We start from the raw sequence: 13,549 nt of genomic DNA on the forward strand, positions 1-13,549 counted from the left end.
CTTGGAGCTATGATGTTGTGGCCATCATAGAGACTTAGATGGCGCAGGGGCAGGAATGGCTACTTCAAGTGCCAGGCTTTAGATGTTTCAGAAAGGATAGGGAGGGAGGCAAAAGAGGTGGGGGTGTGGCACTGTTGATCAGAGATAGTGTCATGGCTGCAGAAAAGGAGGAAGTCATGGAGGGGTTGTCTACAGAGTCTCTGTGGGTGGAAGTTAGGAATAGGAAGGGGTCAATAGATCTACTGGGTGTTTTTTTATAGATCATCCAATAGTAACAGGGACAGAGGAGCAGATAGGGAGACAGATTCTAGAAAAGAGTAATAACAACAAGGTTGTTGTGGTGGGAGATTTTAATTTCCCAAATATTGATTGGCATCTCCCTAGAGTGAGGGGTTTAGATGGGGTAGAGTTTGTTAGGTATGTTCAGGAAGGTTTCTTGACACAATATGTAGATAAGCTTACAAGAAGAGAGGCTGTACTTGATCTGGTATTGGGAAATGAACCTGGTCAGGTGTCAGGTCTCTCAGTGGGAGAGCATTTTGGAGACAGTGATCATAATTCTATCTCCTTTACCATAGCATTGGAGAGGGATAGGAACAGACAAGTTAGGGAAACGTTTAATTGGAGTAAGGGGAACCATGAGGCTATCAGGCAGGAATTTGGAAGCATGATGTTCTCAGGGAAATGTACGGAAGAAATGTGGCAAATGTTCTGGGGATATTTGTGTGAGGTTCTGAGTAGGTACGTTCCAATGAGACATGGAAAGGATGGTAGGGTACAAGATCTGTGGTGTACAAAGGCCGTTGTAAATCTAGTCAAGAAGAACAGAAGAGCTTAAAAAAGGTTCAAAGAACTAGGTAGTGATAGGAATCTAGAAGATAAGGCTAACAGGAAGGAGCTTAAGAATGAAATTAAGAGGGCCAGAAGGGGCCATGAGAAGGACTTGGCGGACAGGATTAGGGAAAACCCCAAGGCATTCTACAAGTATGTGAAGAACAAGAGGATAAGACATGAAAGAATATGACCAATCAATTGTGACAGTGGAAAAGTGTGTATGGAACCGGAGGAAATAGCAGAGGTACTTAATGAATACTTTGCTTCAGTATTCACTACGGAAAAGGATCTTGGCGATTGTAGGGATAACTTGCAGCAGACTGAAAAACTTGAGCATGTAGATATTAAGATAAAGGATGTGCTGGAGCTTTTGGAAAGTATCAAGTTGGATAAGTCACCGGGACCGGATGAGATGTACCCCAGGCTACTGTGGGAAGGGAGGGAAGAGATTGCTGAGCCTCTGGCAATGATCTTTGCATCATCAATAAGGTCAGAAGAGGTTTCAAAGGATTGGAGGGTTGCAGATGTTGTTCCCTTATTCAAGAAAGGGAGTAGTGATAGCCCAGGAAATTATAGATGAGTGAGTCTTACTTCAGTGGTTGGTAAGTTGATGGAGAAGATCCTGAGAGGTAGGATTTATGAACATTTGGAGAGGCATAATATGATTAGGAATAGCCAGCATGGCTTTGTCAAAGGCAGGTCGTGCCTTACGAGCCTGATTGAATTTTGAGGATGTGACTAAACACATTGATGAAGAGCAGTAGATGTAGTGTATATGGATTTTAGCAAGGCATTTGATAAAGTACCCCATGCAAGGCTTATTGAGAAAGTAAGGAGGCATGGGATCCAAGGGGACATTGCTTTGTGGATCCAGAACTGGCTTGCCCACAGAAGGCAAAGAGTGGTTGTAGACAGGTCATATTCTGCATGGAGGCCGGTGACCAGTGGTGTGTCTCAGGGATCTGTTCTGGGAACCCTACTCTTCGTGATTTTTATAAATGACCTGGATGAAGAAGTGGAGGGATGGGTTAGTAAATTTGCTGATGACACAAAGGTTGGGGGTGTTGTGGATAGTGCGGAGGGCTGTCAGAGGTTACAATGGGACATTGATAGTATGCAAAACTGGGTTGAGAAGTGTCAGATAGAGTTCAACCCAGGTAAGTGTGAGGTGGTTCATTTTGGTCGGTCAAATATGATGGCAGAATATAGCATTAATGGTGTGACGAAAAACCAAGTTATCAGAAGATTGATGCTAATGAGAGATAAGTGAGACAATGGAGAAACGTTCAAAATGTTAATGAGAGAGGAGAGAGATAACGAAGAGAGATACAATTCAGAGTATTGACAGACCAGTTGCTTTGAACCTGAACTGTTTGAAGTTTGATGGACAGGCGATAACCTAGCAGGGGGATAAAAAGAACAGGTTCACTAAGGCACGACCACACCACGAGATCACGAGATAACGAGACCCTGGAAGAGCAGTATGCCCCCACAAGTTGGTGGGAGACCATAGACTGACAGGGTGAAAAGGGACGATCGGCGGGAACCTGGTGTGTGTGTCCGCCCTTGCTTGGGTGCTGGGTTCACCGCGGAAGAACGGTCGTATCTGGAACGGAGGAGTCACAGTCGGTGACCACAGAAGATATAAAAGGGTTTGCCCGAAAGCTAACTGCGAAGAACATCAAAGGTCTGTTTGAATCAGATTTGCATATTCTCTCTCTCTCTCTCCCCAACCGAACAACAGCGATTACTGCAAACTGTACTAAGCTGAACTGAACTCTGCGTCACTTGAGACTAATCATTTTACCCCTAGACTGCGATAGAGCTTGGTTGATTCCTATTATCCTAGTTCTGTGTACATGTGTGTTTTATCATTGCTAACCTGTTGCATTTATATCCTTACGATTAGAGTAGTGTGTTGCTTATTTCTTTAATAAAACTATTAGTTTCTGTTAACCAGATTCCAACTAGTGGTCCATTTCTGCTGGTTTGGCAACCCAGTTACAGGGTACGTAACAATGGTAAGACCCTTGGCAGTGTGGAGGATCAGAGGGATATTGGGGACCGTGTCCATAGGACACTCAAAGCTGCTATGCAGGTTGACTCTGTGGTTAAGAAAGCATCTGGTGCATTAGTCTTCATCATTTGTGGGGTTGAGTTTAAGAGCCGAGAGGTAATGTTGCAGCTATATAGGACCCTGATCAGACCCCACTTGGAGTACGTGCTCAATTCTGGTCACCTCACTACAGGAAGGATGTGGAAACCATAGAAACGAGAGAGGAGATTTACAAGGATATTGCCTGGATTGGGGAGCATGCCTTATGAGAATAGGTTGAGTGAACTCGGCCTTTTCTCCTTGGAGCGATGGAGGATGAGAGGTGACCTGGTAGAGGTGTACAAGATAACGAGAGGCATTGATTGTGTGGATAGTCATGAGGCTTTTCCCCAGGGCTGAAATGGCTAGCACGAGAGGGCATAGTTTTATGGTGCTTGGAAGTAGGTACAGAGGAGATGTCAGGGGTAAGTTTTTTTTTAAAAATATTCAGAGAGTGGTGAGTGTGTGGAATGGGCTGCCAGCAGCGGTGGAAACAATAGGGTTTTTAAGAGGCTCCTGGATGGCTACATGGAGCTTAGAAAAATAGAGGGCTATGGGTAAAGCCTAGGTAGTTCTAAGGTAGGGACATGTTCGGCACAGTTTTGTGGGCCGAAGGGCTTGTATTGTGCTGTGGGTTTTCTGTGTTTCTATGTAACACTGACAAATTCAAGCCCAGTCCTGTTGTAGTTAACTGGGCAAACAAGTGCTAACAGGTATTACTTCATCATTCAATGAATGCACTTATGTAAAACTCCTTATAGGCTGCCCTTTTGTTTGGGGACAAGATTGGGGAAAGATAGAGAGATATGGCAAAATAAAGTCATCATGATGGCAATTAAAGTGGAGGAATGTGCTAAGAAAAAAGTCATCATGTGGACAATTAAAGAGGAGGTGTACTGCAGCTGTAGGCCATGGGGAATGCTTCCTACAGGTAACAGTTGTGGAAGAAATTGCATATTTGGCACCCAGATTCTTCCAACTGTTATGAACATCTATGCAGTCCATAAGACCACAAGATATTGGAGCAGAACTAGGTCATTCAACCCATCATCTGCTCTTTCATTCAATCGTACCAGATTATTTATTCACAACCTTATTCTCCTGCCTTTTCCCTGTAACCCTTAACCCCTTATCCATCAAGAGATTTTTGAAATTTTCGTTATTTTTTTTCTCCAACGGCTTTCTGAGAGGCGGGACTGCGCAGACGTGTGACATCGGGCAGTGCAGCGCGGCAGATTTAAAAGGGCAGACATCCTGCTTCGGGTTTGATTCGAAGAAGGAGTCTGAGAGTCTGAGTGGGAGTGCCGAGAAAGAGATTTTTGAAATTTTCGTTATTTTTTTTCTCCAACGGCTTTCTGAGAGGCGGGACTGCGCAGGCATGTGACGTCGGGCAGTGCAGCGCAGCAGATTTAAAAGGAACAAAGCCTCATAGAGCGGGCAGCGTAGTTTGCGGGCGGTGGAGTGAGCCGGGAGCAGAGTGAAGACTTAAGGGCTTCAGCTCACCGGGCTTAGGCGGAAGCGGGCGAGGCGAGGAAGGTTTGACATTCATTTTCTGTTGCTATTTGAGGAGAGGGGCATTATGACTGTGAGGGCAGTTTGCTGTTCTCGGTGTCGGATGTGGGAGGCCCTGGAGTCTCCAAGCCTCCCGGACGTCTACATCTGCGCCAAGTGCATCGAGATGCAGCTCCTAAGGGACCGTGTTACGGAACTGGAGCTGCAGCTCGATGACCTTCATCTGGTCAGGGAGAGCGAGGAGGTGATAGAGAGGAGTGGAAGGCGGGTGGTCACGCCGGGGCCACGGGAGGCAGACAAGTGGGTCACGGTTAGGAGGGGGAAGGGGAAAAGTCAGGTGATGGGGAGTACCCCGGTGGCTGTGCCCCTTAACAACAGGTACTCCTGTTTGAGTACTGTTGGGGGGGACAGCTTACCTGGGGGAAGCGACAGTGGCCGTGCCTCCGGCACAGTCTGGCCCTGTAGCTCAGAAGGGTAGGGCAAGGAAGAGGAGGGCAGTTGTGATAGGGGACTCAATAGTAAGGGGGTCAGATAGGCGATTCTGTGGACGCAGTCCAGAGACCCGGATGGTAGTTTGCCTCCCTGGTGCCAGGGTCCGGGATATTTCTGATCGTGTCCAAGATATCCTGAAGTGGGAGGGTGAGGAGCCAGAGGTCGTGGTACATATAGGTACCAATGACATAGGAAGGAAAAGGGATGAGGTCCTGAAAGGAGAATATAGGGAGCTAGGAAGGGAGTTGAGAAAAAGGACCGCAAAGGTAGTAATCTCGGGATTACTGCCTGTGCCACGCGACAGTGAGAGTAGGAATGCGATGAGGTGGAGGATAAATGCGTGGCTGAGGGATTGGAGCAGGGGGCAGGGATTCAAGTTTTTGGATCATTGGAACCTCTTTTGGCGCAGGCGTGACCTGTACAAAAAGGACGGGTTACACTTGAATCCTAGGGGGACCAATATCCTGGCGGGGAGATTAGCGGGGGCTACTGAGGTGACTTTAAACTAGAATGGTTGGGGGGTGGGAATCAAATTAAAGAGGCTAGCCGTGAGGAGGTTAGTTCACAACAGAGGGATGGGAACCAGTGCAGAGAGACAGAGGGGTGTAAAGTGAGCATAGAAGCAAAAAGTACAAAGGAGAAAAGTAAAAGTGGCAGGCCGACAAATCCAGGGCAAGCATTAAAAAGGGCCACTTTTCAACATAATTGTACAAGGGCTAAGAGAGTTGTAAAAGAGCGCCTGAAGGCTTTATGTGTCAATGCAAGGAGCATTCGTAATAAGGTGGATGAATTGAAAGTGCAGATTGTTATTAATGATTATGATATAGTTGGGATCACAGAGACATGGCTCCAGGGTGACCAGGGATGGGAGCTCAACGTTCAGGGATATTCAATATTCAGGAGGGATAGACATGAAGGAAGGGGAGGTGGGGTGGCGTTGCTGGTTAAAGAAGAGATTAACGCAATAGAAAGGAAGGACATAAGCCGGGAAGATGTGGAATCGATATGGGTAGAGCTGCGTAACACTAAGGGGCAGAAGACGCTGGTGGGAGTTGTGTACAGGCCACCTAACAGTAGTAGTGAGGTCGGAGATGGTATTAAACAGGAAATTAGAAATGTGTGCAATAAAGGAACAGCAGTTATAATGGGTGACTTCAATCTACATGAAGACTGGGTGAACCAAATTGGTAAAGGTGCTGAGGAAGAGGATTTCTTGGAATGTATGCGGGATGGTTTTTTGAACCAACATGTCGAGGAACCAACTAGAGAGCAGGCTATTCTGGACTGGGTTTTGAGCAATGAGGAAGGGTTAATTAGCGATCTTGTCGTGAGAGGCCCCTTGGGTAAGAGTGACCATAATATGGTGGAATTCTTCATTAATATGGAGAGTGACATAGTTAATTCAGAAACAAAGGTTCTGAACTTAAAGAAGGGGAACTTTGAAGGTATGAGACGTGAATTAGCTAAGATAGACTGGCAAATGACACTTAAAGGATTGACGGTGGATATGCAATGGCAAGCATTTATAGGTTGCATGGATGAACTACAACAATTGCTCATCCCAGTTTGGCAAAAGAATAAATCAAGGAAGGTAGTGCACCCGTGGCTAACAAGAGAAATTAGGGATAGTATCAATTCCAAAGAAGTAGCATACAAATTAGCCAGAGAAAGTGGCTCACCTGAGGACTGGGAGGAATTCAGAGTTCAGCAGAGGAGGACAAAGGGCTTAATTAGGAAGGGGAAAAAAGATTATGAGAGAAAACTGGCAGAGAACATAAAAACGGGCTGTAAAAGCTTTTATAGATATGTAAAAAGGAAAAGACTGGTAAAGACAAATGTAGGTCCCCTGCAGACAGAAACAGGTGAATTGATTATGGGGAGCAAGGACATGGCAGACCAATTGAATAATTACTTTGGTTCTGTCTTCACTAAGGAGGACATAAATAATCTTCCAGAAATAGTAAGGGACAGAGGGTCCAGTGAGATGGAGGAACTGAGTGAAATACATGTTAGTAGGGAAGTGGTGTTAGGTAAATTGAAGGGATTGAAGGCAGATAAATCCCCAGGGCCAGATGGTCTGCATCCTAGAGTGCTTAAGGAAGTAGCCCAAGAAATAGTGGATGCATTAGTGATAATTTTTCAAAACTCGTTAGATTCTGGACTAGTTCCTGAGGATTGGAGGGTGGCTAATGTAACCCCAATTTTTAAAAAAGGAGGGAGAGAGAAACCGGGGAATTATAGACCGGTTAGCCTAACGTCGGTGGTGGGGAAACTGCTGGAGTCAGTTATCAAGGATGTGATAACAGCACATTTGGAAAGCGGAGAAATGATCGGACAAAGTCAGCATGGATTTGTGAAAGGAAAATCATGTCTGACGAATCTCATAGAATTTTTTGAGGATGTAACTAGTAGAGGGGATAGGGGAGAACCAGTGGATGTGGTATATTTGGATTTTCAAAAGGCTTTTGACAAGGTCCCACACAGGAGATTAGTGTGCAAACTTAAAGCACACGGTATTGGGGGTAAGGTATTGGTGTGGGTGGAGAATTGGTTAGCAGACAGGAAGCAAAGAGTGGGAATAAACGGGACCTTTTCAGAATGGCAGGCGGTGACTAGTGGGGTACCGCAAGGCTCAGTGCTGGGACCCCAGTTGTTTACAATATATATTAATGACTTGGATGAGGGAATTAAATGCAGCATCTCCAAGTTTGCGGATGACACGAAGCTTGGCGGCAGTGTTAGCAGTGAGGAGGATGCTAAGAGGCTGCAGGGTGACTTGGATAGGTTGGGTGAGTGGGCAAACTCATGGCAGATGCAATTTAATGTGGATAAATGTGAAGTTATCCACTTTGGTGGCAAAAATAGGAAAACAGATGATTATCTGAATGGTGGCCGATTAGGAAAAGGGGAGGTGCAACGAGACCTGGGTGTCATTATACACCAGTCATTGAAAGTGGGCATGCAGGTACAGCAGGCGGTGAAAAAGGCGAATGGTATGCTGGCATTTATAGCGAGAGGATTCGAGTACAGGAGCAGGGAGGTACTACTGCAGTTGTACAAGGCCTTGGTGAGACCACACCTGGAGTATTGTGTGCAGTTTTGGTCTCCTAATCTGAGGAAAGACATCTTTGCCATAGAGGGAGTACAAAGAAGGTTCACCAGATTGATTCCTGGGATGGCAGGACTTTCATATGAAGAAAGACTGGATGAACTGGGCTTGTACTCGTTGGAATTTAGAAGATTGAGGGGGGATCTGATTGAAACGTATAAGATCCTAAAGGGATTGGACAGGCTAGATGCAGGAAGATTGTTCCCGATGTTGGGGAAGTCCAGAACGAGGGGTCACAGTTTGAGGATAGAGGGGAAGCCTTTTAGGACCGAGATTAGGAAAAACTTCTTCACACAGAGAGTGGTGAATCTGTGGAATTCTCTGCCACAGCAAACTGTTGAGGCCAGTTCATTGGCTATGTTTAAGAGGGAGTTAGATATGGCCCTTGTGGCTACAGGGGTCAGGGGATATGGAGGGAAGGCTGGGGCGGGGTTCTGAGTTGGATGATCAGCCATGATCATAATAAATGGCGGTGCAGGCTCGAAGGGCCGAATGGCCTACTCCTGCACCTATTTTCTATGTTTCTATGTTTCTATGTAACCTATCAATCTCTACCTTAAGTACACCCAAATGACTTGACCACTTCAGCTCTCTGAGAAAATAAATTTCACAGATTTTCAAATATGTGACCCCTCAAAGTTTAGGAACAGCCCTCCTCCCAGTGTTGTAGGAATGCATTGGATATAAAGACAAATAAAACAATTCACTTGTAACACCATCTAAAAGGCCTCATGGCACTACTTTTAAAATACTTCTTGATATCCAGTCCATTATTTAATTCATTCATTAGGTACCATATCGTATGACGTGGGTGATCGCGGTCTTTCCATGACCATGATTGTTCTTGGCAAATTTTTCTACAAAAGTGGTTTGCAATTGCCTTCTTCTGGGCAGTGTCGTTACAAGATGGGTGACCCCCTACTTGTACCAATACCTTTCAGACATTGTCTGCCTGGCATCAGTGGTTACAGAACCACATCTTGTGATGTGTACCAGCTGCTCATACGACCTTCCACCACCTGCTCCCATGGCTTCACATGACTGATTGGTGGGGGGGGGGGGGCGTGTGGTAAGCAGATGCTAAACCTTGCGCAAGGGTGACCTGCAGGCTAGTGGAAGGAAGAAGCGCTTCACTCCTCCTTTGGTAGAGACCTACCTCCACCCCGCCACTCAAAGTCCATTATTTATCTCTCATTTAATGTCACAGAAGCACAGAGTGATAGAGATATAGCAGAAAAACAGACCCTTCATCCCACTTTCCACATTCAGCCTCACTTATATAATAAGCAGAATAGAATATGCGCTGACTATTGGTCCATTCATTTATCAAACCCAACATATTCATATAGCACAGATGTCTTGGTGATGACAATCAGACAACATAGTGCATCTTGATAATGCAAGTACTAAATTCAACACATGATTTCTTATTGCAGGTTGACCCTTCCAAGTGGTTGGGGACCATCCATGATATAAAAAAAAAGCTGATTCTATTAGAAGAACCAACAAGTCAAAGATAGATAGAGCAGGGAAACAGAGGCTCTGGTCTACCACGTGCACACCAACCATCAACCACACACATTAATCCCATATTTATTCTCCCCACATTTCCATCAACCTCCCCCAAGTTTCGACCACTCACTTACACACTGCGACCACTTACAGTGGTCAATTAATCTACAAACCTGCATTTCTTTGGGATGTGGAAGGAAAGCAGAACATCCAAAGGAAAATGTATGAAAAACCAAACAGGGAGAACACACAGCATTGAACTCTGACCTCTGATACTGTAAGGGAGCAGCTCAACCAGCTGTGCATTTCTCAGTTAAATTTTTGAAAAATCTTTTTATTTAAATCAATTGGTGTTTGTGGGCGTACTTACTATTATCAATTGCCTGCTGGGTTTCTACGTCTATACCTCATTGGTTTTAAAATGTTTTGGGATATCAAGAGGTCATGAAGGTTGCTATATAAAGTTCTTATTTCTCCCCAGACCCTGAAGTGTATGGTGTTGGGGTATCTAATTTTCTCTTGGGCCATATAACTCTCAGAGAAAGTAAAGCTCAATTAATCTCTGCTGGAAAGTCAACTGCCCCGGCACTAGCTTTTCATCGGAAATCCAGAAAGTCATCTTTAATGCTTTGCAAAGATAAATGGCAGAAGTTAACAGTGCAGTATTTAACTGAGATCAGCTTGGGGAATAGTTATCGTTAAGGCAATGAAACTGAAAGATAATAATGGAAATTAAAATGTAGTTTAAAAGTGCATCTGAATGTGGGATCACCAGTGGGAGTGGTTTAAATGAAAAGCATTGATGCATCAAAAGGGACATAAGACAAGAAAATTAATGTGAAAAGGTTAAAGGGTAAGACTAATAATTTAAATGAAGAAAGAGGACAAGAGTGTTGATTGGAACAACAATCTCAAGATACACTGCTTGGGCAGAATAGGCTGTTTCTATAGCATTTACCCTAATGCTCACACACACACAAAGAGGTAATCGACAAGGATCTAATGGAATGACCCTCCAGATCACCTGCCAGAACCCAGGTCCATTTCCGGCTGCAGGATGCTCATCAGCAGTGCCTGGAGAAGCCACACAGTTAGGGAGAGCTTCCCCAACCCCCTATGAGTAAGTGAGAGTGTGGGAGTCCCTGCTGAGCCTATCTCTCACGCCTTCTGCATGATGGCCATCGACAGATGTCCTTTGAGGTCTGGGATGGACAGAGCATGCACTGGGCCTATGCATACTAGCATTGGAGAGCACTGCGAGTCCATCCAATTCCTCCTGATCAACTCACCCAAGATTCCCCCGACTCTCCACTCACAACCCTCACTTTGTCTGATCATCTGTTCAGTGCTGAGCTTTAGACTGTTGGACCAGCTGCACGCTACCTCAGTTGAGGTCACCCTGCAAATCCATAGAGATGGAGGAAACCTCTGACTTCACTAAACTTCCACAGGAATAGTACAACTTCCAGAATTTGCCATTGCCTTCAGTAAGAGGGAAGCCAGCACCCAGCCATTGCACAGTCCACATGGTTGCACAATCATCTTCTTCACAGGCACCATCATTCTCAGAGGTTGGCTGTTCCCACCGTCCCCTCCTGAACTCCAAGCCATTAATGACTCCATCACCAAAGCATGGCTTCATTTGACCATCCCAGTCCCCAGCCGGTGCAAGATTCTTCTTTGTCAAAAAGAAATATGGGGGGTGGGGGGGGGTCTCCATTCCTGCATAGACGACCAAAGGCTCAGCAAAATCACCATTAAGAAACACTACCCTCTCCTCTTGATGGATAGCACATTTGAATCACTGTGGTGCCCAGATTTTCACCAAACTAGATAACAGAGAGTATACAGGCTGATCCACATCGGCCAGGGGAACGAGTGCAAGGTGACATTCATAACACCCACTGACCACTACAAACAGTTGAAGCCTTTCAGACTTTCCAACAGTCCAGCCATTTTCCAAGTCTTGATTCGCAAAATCCTCCAAGATATGCTACACAGGTAGGTTTGTCTATTTCACATCATTATCTTTTCTAAGGACCCCCAAGGCCACGTTTACAGTCCTTCAGTGTCTCCTTGAAAACCAATTGTACTGCAAATTAGAGAAATGCAGCTGTTACTAGGTTTGGATATGGTCCAAATGTGGAGTGAGAGGCACTGAAGCAGATTGATTGTTCACAAATTTTAATGTGAACAGTGTGAAAGGGAAAAATAAACAATAAACACTAGGCCAAATAGGGCTGTTGACTGAAACTCTGAAAAGGAAAACAAAGCCTACACTGCGGCTATAAAGAAAATCTAAACATTAAACGAATACCACTAGTCTTCAGAGTCAGTTGACTTGAAAATCCTATTTCTCAGGGAAAGCCAAAAGCAAACAGACACCGAAGCGTTGCTATGCTCTGTCCAAGTCTCCACAAGCATTACAACAACAAGTATGGAGTTAAATACGATCACGATTAAATAATAATTAACTGACACGTGCAAATTAACAAGTGCAATTGCCGTATTTACTGCGCTGCTGAATCCGTGGTTGTGACAGCAGCTTCACGCTAGTGTATTTAATATTTGAGTAATATTGTAAAAATATTGTTTGATAAAGCTTTTTTTTACATAATTCATTATGGGTTTTATGTAAGAAGTACATGAATGGCATATGTTATTATGCCACCACATCATAACAGTGTGCCTCACTTAAGTAAAACTAATCCCATATTTTTCTTTCCAGCCAACTATCTAGGTACCTGTTGAAGTTCAGACAATAGGGAGACCAACGGTTCAGTTAAAAAGAAATGCAGGAAATGGACAAAATTCATGGATTCATGAAGAGTGGAATACAGGTTGATAATAAAGTTTTTTTTAAAAAGGCAAAAATGGCTGACTGCATTGGAAAGATAGATGTGTTTGATTGCATAACAGATATCTGAATGATGCATACTGAACAAACTGAGCAGTCTTTTAAAGCAAATGGAATAGCTGATAAGAAACAAGTGCCAGTTTTGCTGAGTGCAATTGGTGAAAAAGCATGCAATTCACTTTGAAATTTAACTGTTCTGACCAGACCAGCCAAAAGGGGCTTTGCTGATATTGTGAAAGTAATGCAGGAACATTTAGAACCAAAACCATTATTGAATTCAGAACACTTTAGGTAACATATGCAGAATCAAAAGGAAGGGGAGATCATTACAGCTTACATGGCTGAATTGAAAAGATTGGCTGAGCATGGCCAGTTGGGTGATGGGTTTAATGTTACACTGAGAGTTTGTTTAGTTTGTGGAATCTTACAAGGTAATATTCAAAAACAGCTCCTCACTGAAGCACAACTCACATTTAAAAGAGCAGTTGAAATTGCTGTATCAATGAAAACAGCAGAGACAAATGAGTTGCAGTAGGGAATGAGTAATGAGCATGAAATAAAAACCTGCCTGGCTGAAAAAATTCTGTTACCATTGTGTCAGGGGCTTGAATACACCAGAGCAATGCAGTTTAAAGGTGAAACCTGCAGAAAATGTAACAAGGTAGGACACATACAAAGCATTCAGGCAGACAAAAAGAAACACACTGCACAGGGAAGAGAAAAAGATTAATAGTCAAGTTGCATTTTCAAAAAGAGCACTATTCTGCATGCTGTTGATGAAAAATCTAATAATGAGAATGACACAGGACTGTGTAGCTTTGAAACTTACATTGTGAAAACTAACAAAAGACAAACAATATGGCTTACACCAGAAGTGAATGGCAAATTAATTAAAATGGAATCGGACACTGACTTGGCTGTTTCAATCATTCCATAGAATGAGTTTGGATGGTATTTCAAAGGTACTGAACTGAATCCTGTAGATATCCAACGAAGAAATTATAAAAAAGTTAACTCCTGTGAATATAACAGCCAACAAGCGACATTGAGCTTGTATGTGGTCAAAACAGGAGGGGGCGAGATTGATTGAAACTACTGCAACTTGATTGGAGATCCATCCACATTTGCATGGCACATC

The 13,549-nt window shown here is 44.1% G+C and overlaps 1 long non-coding RNA gene across 1 annotated transcript in view; it reads left to right on the forward strand.

Moving 5' to 3' along the window:
- Positions 1-12,417, forward strand: part of LOC134350154 (uncharacterized) — a 55,705-nt gene extending 43,288 nt beyond the window's left edge. The window contains exon 3 of the long non-coding RNA XR_010018840.1: positions 12,283-12,417. This is a non-coding gene — a long non-coding RNA (uncharacterized LOC134350154). The remainder of the gene's footprint in view (positions 1-12,282) is intronic.
- Positions 12,418-13,549: the final 1,132 nt, after the last annotated feature.

The sequence above is a fragment of the Mobula hypostoma genome, chromosome 8 (assembly GCF_963921235.1).
Source record: "Mobula hypostoma chromosome 8, sMobHyp1.1, whole genome shotgun sequence".
In the NCBI taxonomy this organism is placed as follows: domain Eukaryota; kingdom Metazoa; phylum Chordata; class Chondrichthyes; order Myliobatiformes; family Myliobatidae; genus Mobula; species Mobula hypostoma.